Raw genomic sequence first — 8,062 nt, forward strand, 5'->3', positions numbered from 1 at the left:
GGCCATTACCGCGCCACCACCCACCAAGACATACAATCAAGTTTTAATCCATATAACATGAGACTCCAAGAAGTGTGCAAGAACGATCGGCAGCGAGAAAAGCTTGGCCGAAAAGGTCTATGCCCTTATGCAGACCGAAAACTTCGTTATATATACAAAATGCATATAGGTTTAATTGTCCAGGCTCCTAGATGACTGGCGCCAAATGTTCCTGTCTTTGCAATCTGAACCTCACAAGACAAATACCATTCCGCTGGGAAAAATTTTATGCCAGTGAAGAAATACCAATTTGAAATCGTGTTCGTCTCTTAGTTTAGAAGCCTACGTTTGGACGATTCTATATTTTTTGATATAGCAGACTGGAAGTCACGAAATAACATCATGTAACGAAGTCATATCAACGGGTCCGCTCGCCCGAAGATGTTTAATCATTATTTACGGGCCCTCCCGTTTTCAAGACACTTCACTCAGCTCTACCGGTAAATCTAATTACGTGAGTAGAGAGGACAATAAATTGATAGCATAATATATATGCAATCGCCGATCTGATTGACCGATTTTATCATAAATTATCGAAAATTTTCGCGCTTCGCGCTGGCTCACAATACAGTACAACTAATTTCGTGACAAACGCGAACAACGTGATGGGGGTTCGTTTTATCATCCTATGGGAGCCCGAGACCCACGTTTTTTGGGGCCTGACAAGGTGCTGTTTCGTTCCTGCCAACGGGTATACGCCCGAAGATGTTTCATTATTATTGAGTGGTCCTACCTTTTCAAACACACCTCACTCAGCTCTACCGGCAAATCTGATTACGTGAGCAGAGAGAAGAAAAACATTGTAACAATATATGCAATTCCTGATCATACTGACTGATGAAATCATGAATTCTAGAAATTTTTCGCGCTTCGCGCGCTTAGGCGACAATAGATGATTCACTAAACAAACTCCCAATGAATAAGATGAATAGCGTTAAAAGTGTATCGCTGGAGGGGGGTCTGGGGGGCTTAGCCCCCAGAAGTTCGGTCTATAACCATATGGGGGGGGGGGCAAGACCAAAGTTCTGGGGGGGGCTGACGAAGTGCTGTTACGGCCCTGCGCCTATGCTATCGTAAGACTCGCTGGTTTGATCTCGAGAACACACACAGGCGAATGATCATGATCACGGGGTTTTATTGCATCTGATCAGACGTGTTGCAAAAGAACGAAGCAATTAATCTTACTAAAGAAGATTTATAATCCCTTAAACGTAACATTGGAACGTACATTTATACCGGGATGTTACTGGTGGGACGATGTCATAATTCCATTCTGAAAACTTGGCCGACGAGATGGCGAAATCAGCCAGTTAGAAATTGGGAGGCATGCGAAAAATATCCTGCGCTTTTCTTGAAATGTCATCAGTATGCCTAACATACTCATAACGAGGCCGACATCATAAAAAGTAAACTTGACCGGGGTTGGGACTCGTTCTGGCAAAGTCAAAAATACCAACAACGTTACGATGGAATCCGCCACAACCGTGAATAATGTACCAGATATAGACCGCGCTAACGTAGATGATATTATGCCACGTTTTGGTCGCGGGGAGCAGATAATCCGCATAATTTTCACCGCCGTGGAGAAATGGGTTTCGGCAGGCGTTGGAGGATATTTCACAACACCAGCGTCGCGGTTAGCAGTAGCTCTTATAAGCTTATACATTGGGTATACGAATAAGACCATGAGCGTGAATTGAAATAATACCAGATAAGTAACAAGTTTAACATTCGGTATTAGATACGTGTTTCCGGCTTTTGGCACTACTACACAGCCATATTCTCCTTCAACATGAGTTTCAATGGCAAAATAAGTAGACAACGCGCCAAGAGCTATTGCAAATATGCATACAATCGTCGCAATACTTGCAACTTTATACCAGACACCGACCGACAGCGTTATCCTCGGATGATTGGATATCATGCGGTGTCTTAACCACAAAAAAACCCAACGGAACGGCACACATTGTGTGATGTCTATAGACCAGGCATCGCCAGCGTGATTTCGGTGGTGTGAGGTCTTAAATTATCTGAATGACGCGGAGGAACATAAGTACGGGTTTGCTATCGTACCGTATGTGAGCGTTATTAATAAGGCAATCCGTGAATGTTAATAAGGCAACTCTCGATCGCTACGAATTATTTCACACCACAACGTCTCTCTGCGGGAAGACGAAGTGAAATATACGCAACGTGATAGTTGACAACGGCTTGCGATTCTTGTTAGTTGAGGATATAAACAAAGCAAAGTATATCACCATCAGGGTCGTTAGGGAAGTGAACTTTACTGTTAGCAATTAGTTATGGTGTTTTCGTTAGTGTTTTTACTCCAATTTGTGTAGAAACCATATTACGGGGTTCAGATAGACATCGATTCTGTCCCTGTTTGCTCATGCTCAGTGCTCACTGACTATTTAGTTGAATAAAATCAGCTCTTACGCCCGTTGAATTGCTGCGAGATTTGATCATAATGGTAAATAACAGCATGGTATATCATATATTTCAACATCGCATTAAAATTATGCCGCCTATCTGGGTTCGGTGCGCACTGTGCACTGTGCAGTGTGCCAGCCTATTGAGTCAAGATTACATTCTCTGTCATTTTGCAATGCAGAAAACGACTAGGATTCCATTATAATCGACCATTTCTGATATTTTTCATCACTTCGGTTCGGGTGATAGTGATAGGTCTACTCATACTCATTCCCAGCTCAGCTACGAGCGGTCGGGTAATTCTAGTTGTCTGATTAGAGCAAATTGCCGGTAATTTTATTCAAATCAAATCTGTCGCTTCAATTATAATTATCATCTAATTTCGAAAAGTTTCAAATTTTACAGTTGTTCATGTCGGTAGGCGAAGCCAGGCACTCGTACGGCAACACTAACCATACGGGATTCACGTCATAGTTTTGTTTCACATATCTTACGACCTTGAAATCAATCACAACTTTCATTCTTGGGCGTGGTCAGGATGACTATTGAGGGGGTGGATAAATTTCAGGACGTAATGAATCATGAAAGAAGATGCCAGTGTAGGTGCGCAGTATTAAATTGGCGCAGGGAAGATGAGTAAAACACTAAGTGCGAGTGTGCTTTCGTAACGTATGATGTGGTAAACCAGAGCAGTCGGGCAAAACGTCCTCTTCGCCTGGCTCTATCAGTTCTAGCTTAAAATGAGCCTGATAGGTCATCCACGAATGAAACATCCTGTATAAGTGGGCCAGTGTTATTCAAAAATGAAATGAAAATTGATAGCTTTTAGGCAGGGGCTGCTCAACTTGCAACTTATTTGTGTCACTATAGTTTTTTTTTAGAAAAACCAAATCCCTCATCGTGGATTTGCAAAAACAAAGTTCCACCAATGCCAATTCTCTCACTAGCACAAATCGCTTATTGTTTTGTTCTAATGTTAACATGTGGCGTGTTATTTCCTTCCTCCACCCGAACAGATCTTGAAGTTTAATCCATCACAAGATAAGAGACGTAGTAACAAAGTACTTTTACTTCTTCGAATTAGTCAAGTCGGTTTTGCTTACTTGCACTGCGTACCTCCAGTGTTTTATCTTACTGTTTATACCTTTAATTGAACCGTTTGTATAGGCAGCACTGCTAACTTTTTTCAATCTACATTTTGCAAAATAGAAAGTATTTTGGGATAAGTTTTTATGACTTCCATCTGGGGAATTGTCGTGAGAACCGCGTGTAATAACGCCCGTAGCATGGGAACTGTTTTATATTCCCGAGGATTGCACGTGTATTATCATTTGTCAACTTGCATTACTCATGATAAAAGAACTTTTATTTTTAAGCGGGGATGGTCAACCTTTTTGCTATTCACGGCCGCATTTCGATTACTCATGTAGCCTACAGTAGCATCGCAAGGCATATAGTTATAATGAACTAGCTGGGCGCGAAATGCCAGTAATAAACTGTCCATGTCCAATGTCCATTTCCGGTGAACTCGGGACTAATATATGGATTCATATCGACGTAATTACAATACGCACCGAAATCGTGAGTGGTCACTGGTCAATTGGTCATGTTATGGAGTTGGTGATGATCGCGCAAGGCGCGAAATGTTTTCAGATTCGCGAATGAATATCGTTATTGATATTAGTATTTTACTATCAAACATTTATCCTTTCTCAGCCTACGTGATTAGATTCACCGGTAGAGTTGATGGGGGTGGTGTTTTCGAAAGTTTAAGGCGAGTTATGAATGATGATATACATGTCTGGTTGGACCAATTGTTATTAGTCACTTGGGTGCATGCTGTTATTTCTTGACCTCCCATCAGGATTTTCGGTGTAGTGGAAAGATATTGTAATCGCCCAAACGTACCAGAAACAAGTATCTTCCGTGAGGCGCACACGATTCCGAGTTGGTATTTCTATATGGGTCGCATCATTTCCTCTGCTGTTCGCATCTGTACTGTGTGACTCAGATTGTAAAGGGCGCTACTGCATTAAAATTGAAACATGAAGCCGCATTGAATCACGACTACCTCGAAGAAAAATTCAAGATTAATTAAAATCTCTAAAAAATTCTGCAGTCAATTCGTAAATTCAATTTGTATGTCAACTGCCGCCAACACATACTAATTGAATTACGTGTCGACGGACGCACAAATCTCCTTACGGCCTCATGATGGCCACCCCGCTCTAACAAATCACTTTTTGAAGCGAATTGAGTAGGCCTACTTGTCAAATCACCATTGTTTACTTCCACTTAAGTAGTAACGCTGCCGACTTTGACCACCTCTACTGAATTTATCTTCAGGAACAAATCTCGTCTCAACAGCTGCATAAGCCCACTCAAATTTGCAACAGGCTATTTGATTTCTATATTGATGCTCAAATCTCCGTATTTGATTACTCCGTGAGCACGGCTCAGTATGCAAAATAGTTCATATGAGCCTTCGTTAGGCTCTCGTGTACACTGTACAGGTACACTGTACAGTAGGGCTGTTCAAAAATAACTTTTTTTTCCGGATTCCAGCCATTCAGTGATTAAATTGTCAGGTTACCTTAAAAAACGCTGCGCACCAAATTTGGTTCAATTCTAACAAGCATAGGGCTCCGCGGATCCAATTAAAATTTTAAATTTATACATGAAAATTGAAAAAAAAAAATTTTCAAATTTTTCTGTCAACCCCATGAAATTGTTGAGCTGTCTTCAGAGACGATGCAAAAAAAATTTGACTCAATTTGGACTAGTAGAAGTGGAGTTATTGGAGTTTTTCGTTGATAATTCTCCAATTATCCTTGATTGGTGGATAATCCGAGAATTATCAACGAAAAACTCAAATAACTCCGTTTCTACAGGTTGGAATTGACTCAAATTTCATTTGCATGGTCTTTGAAGACATCTCAACATTTTCATGGGGTTGAGAGAAAAATTTTAAATTTTTTTTTTTAATTTTACGTAGTAAATTAAAAATTTTAATTGGCTCTGCGGACGCTTAGACATGTTCGAATTGAACCAAATTTGGTGTGCAGCCTTTGTTGTGGCAACCTGACAATTTAATCAGTGAATGGCTGGAATCAGGAAAAAAAAGTTATTTTTGAACAGCCCTACTGTACAGTGTACAACAGTGTACACTAGGGATCTTCAAAAATGACTTTTTTTCTCAAATCGTACTGGCTACTTGATAATATTTTTAGGTTACCTAATTTGAGGCTACACACCAAATTTGGCTCCATTCCAACCAGTAGCCGCATTGATACCGGAGAAGAAAGTTTCTATTTATTATATGAAAATAAAAAACAAAACATTTGAAAATTTTCTGTTCCCCCCATGAAAGTGTAGGGTTGTCTATAGAAACGATGTTCACCAAATTTGTTTCAATTCCAACCAGTGAAAGCGGAGTTATTGCCGTCGAAAAATTTGGCTTTGAATAAAATAGTATTTACGGTGGGTACCACTATAATAAATAATTGAAGAATGGGTCACCGTAAATACTATTTTATTCATAAACGAAATTATTTGACGGCAATAACCCCGCTTCCACTAGTTGGTTAGTAGCCAGTACGATTTGAGAAAAAAATTCATTTTTGAAGACCCCTACTGTACACTATATTTAGGTATATCACGCATTGGGTTTGTGTATACCGTAAACTGAGTTGTTTCCTTGGGTCGCTGAAAATAAAACACTCCGGATTCGCTGATGTTTCTCACTTGGCAAGCGGATGGATGACTAATCGGCAGTATTTCAGAAATTTAGAGAAGGCAGTATTTTGAGCAATACGGTCAACGACACATGACTGCGTTGGATCACTTATGCGGAATCCGTCATGCGTTAGGTCAGAAAAGATTTTGCTGGGCTCTGAAGTTTAATATGTGTCAAATGTTTCCTACTATCGTTTCTTATTTAATCAAAAATGAAGGAATTTCACGCTTTTATCAATGCTCCAGTCTAGTTTGAAAATCAATCATTATCTGGAAAATTACGTCATAAAGGTATTGACGCACGGCTGTAAAGTGCGGAAATTCCTAATGAGCTCGTTTATAGATGTGGAATGGAATGGAATCGAACGTATTTAACGCAAACACGCATTTGCGACATGTGGTACTCTCAAGTAGTATTTCTTGTGCTTTGGTTTTTGATATATTTTTACCTGCTATGGCAATATTTCGCGCATATGTGGATATCATCCTTGCGGTGAATTTGACATCTGCCATGCATATTGCATATACGAATACGACATGCCTCTAACTGTATAGTGTTTATTACCATGACGCCGATAAGGATATATCGAAAATAGAATAGTGCACTTTTCATTTTACTTTACTACATGCACCCCTGTACTGATCAGGCAGCCTCCCTTTCATATTCATCCTCCGGCTTACGCAGAAGGATATATTGAGCGGAAGGCGTCACTGCATTCCTATATGACTCATCGTAGTTTGACGTTAATAGCACATCTGATATTTAACGACTCTTTAAAATTTAATATCCAGTCACTATCAAGCAGCCTGGCTGCATGCAGCATAGATAACTTGAAATTTGCAACCCGGCCATCGATACCGCCAAAGCTGCCTACGCTCAATGCGATCATGGCTGCACCCTGCACCGGTACAAGAGCAAGCCGCGACCATAGCGATACCCCGCTCAAATTTATCCGCCGCAGAACCGGCGTACGGTACCATCGAGGTTTTAATACCGATTTGTGAGGCCGTCAATATCGCGATGTTATGTCTGGTCAGCTGGATATTAATCTGCATGTTGATCTACGGAAAAGCGACCAGGAAATGGAGGGTGCCGTCTTCAGAACGAGCCAAACTCGACGGCGGAAAGATATACGTGGCCTGCATGTTGCAGTAGCTTGGAGTATACCAAGACTTGCGCTTAGCCAGCTGCTTATTCACCCACGGTTTTTCCCGTACTGCGAAGTAATCATGGACATCGGCGTGTTTGCTTATTACGTCGTACTTTGGCAGGTGTACTTCTTCTTGTGGTTACGCCATAGAGCGATTTATGCGCACCCGACTGTAAAGGGCATGATAGGACGTTATTCGAACTGTGTCAGCTGGACCATGCTTGTAACCCTGTCTCTCATTTCCGTTGGAGTTCTATGCGGCTTTACTATACCCCACTCGTACAAAACTATAGATATTGGCTGCGTAATTTCGGAAAACATAGACGGCGTCATGGCGTGGAATGTCAGTGCCAACTTGATACCCGGCGTGTTTCTCGTTTTGTCGCAAGGCACGTTTCTAAGCCTCTTTATTTATCCGATGGTTATCACCAAGAAAATGAGACAACAATCGTTCGGTTCGTCCACAAAATCAACCCCCAAAAGACTATCAGTACGGATGAAAGACAAAATGAAAGAAACGGTGGCTTGCGTTGGAGAAAATAAGTGCCCTACTATCAGACGCCTTACCGGCAGTAAGTAAGAAAGCGTCGACTCAATATCAGCTACTCTCATACGCTCTGTTATCGGGGCTTCGGTAGCTGTCACTTCGGACTTGACAGCCTTTTTCATTCCCCGACACATACCGCGAGCTATCACTGTGACTA

At 41.2% G+C, this 8,062-nt stretch overlaps 1 protein-coding gene across 1 annotated transcript in view; it reads right to left on the reverse strand.

Moving 5' to 3' along the window:
• The window catches only part of LOC145457774 (uncharacterized), a 35,395-nt gene extending 28,303 nt beyond the window's left edge, over positions 1-7,092 (reverse strand). Inside the window, exon 1 of the mRNA XM_080336056.1 lies at positions 7,004-7,092. The gene's annotated coding sequence lies outside the window, so the exon portion shown is untranslated. The remainder of the gene's footprint in view (positions 1-7,003) is intronic.
• Positions 7,093-8,062: the final 970 nt, after the last annotated feature.

Source organism: Botryllus schlosseri, chromosome 15, assembly GCF_051294905.1.
Source record: "Botryllus schlosseri isolate E-star chromosome 15, Bs_hap1, whole genome shotgun sequence".
Classification (NCBI taxonomy): Eukaryota; Metazoa; Chordata; class Ascidiacea; order Stolidobranchia; family Styelidae; genus Botryllus; species Botryllus schlosseri.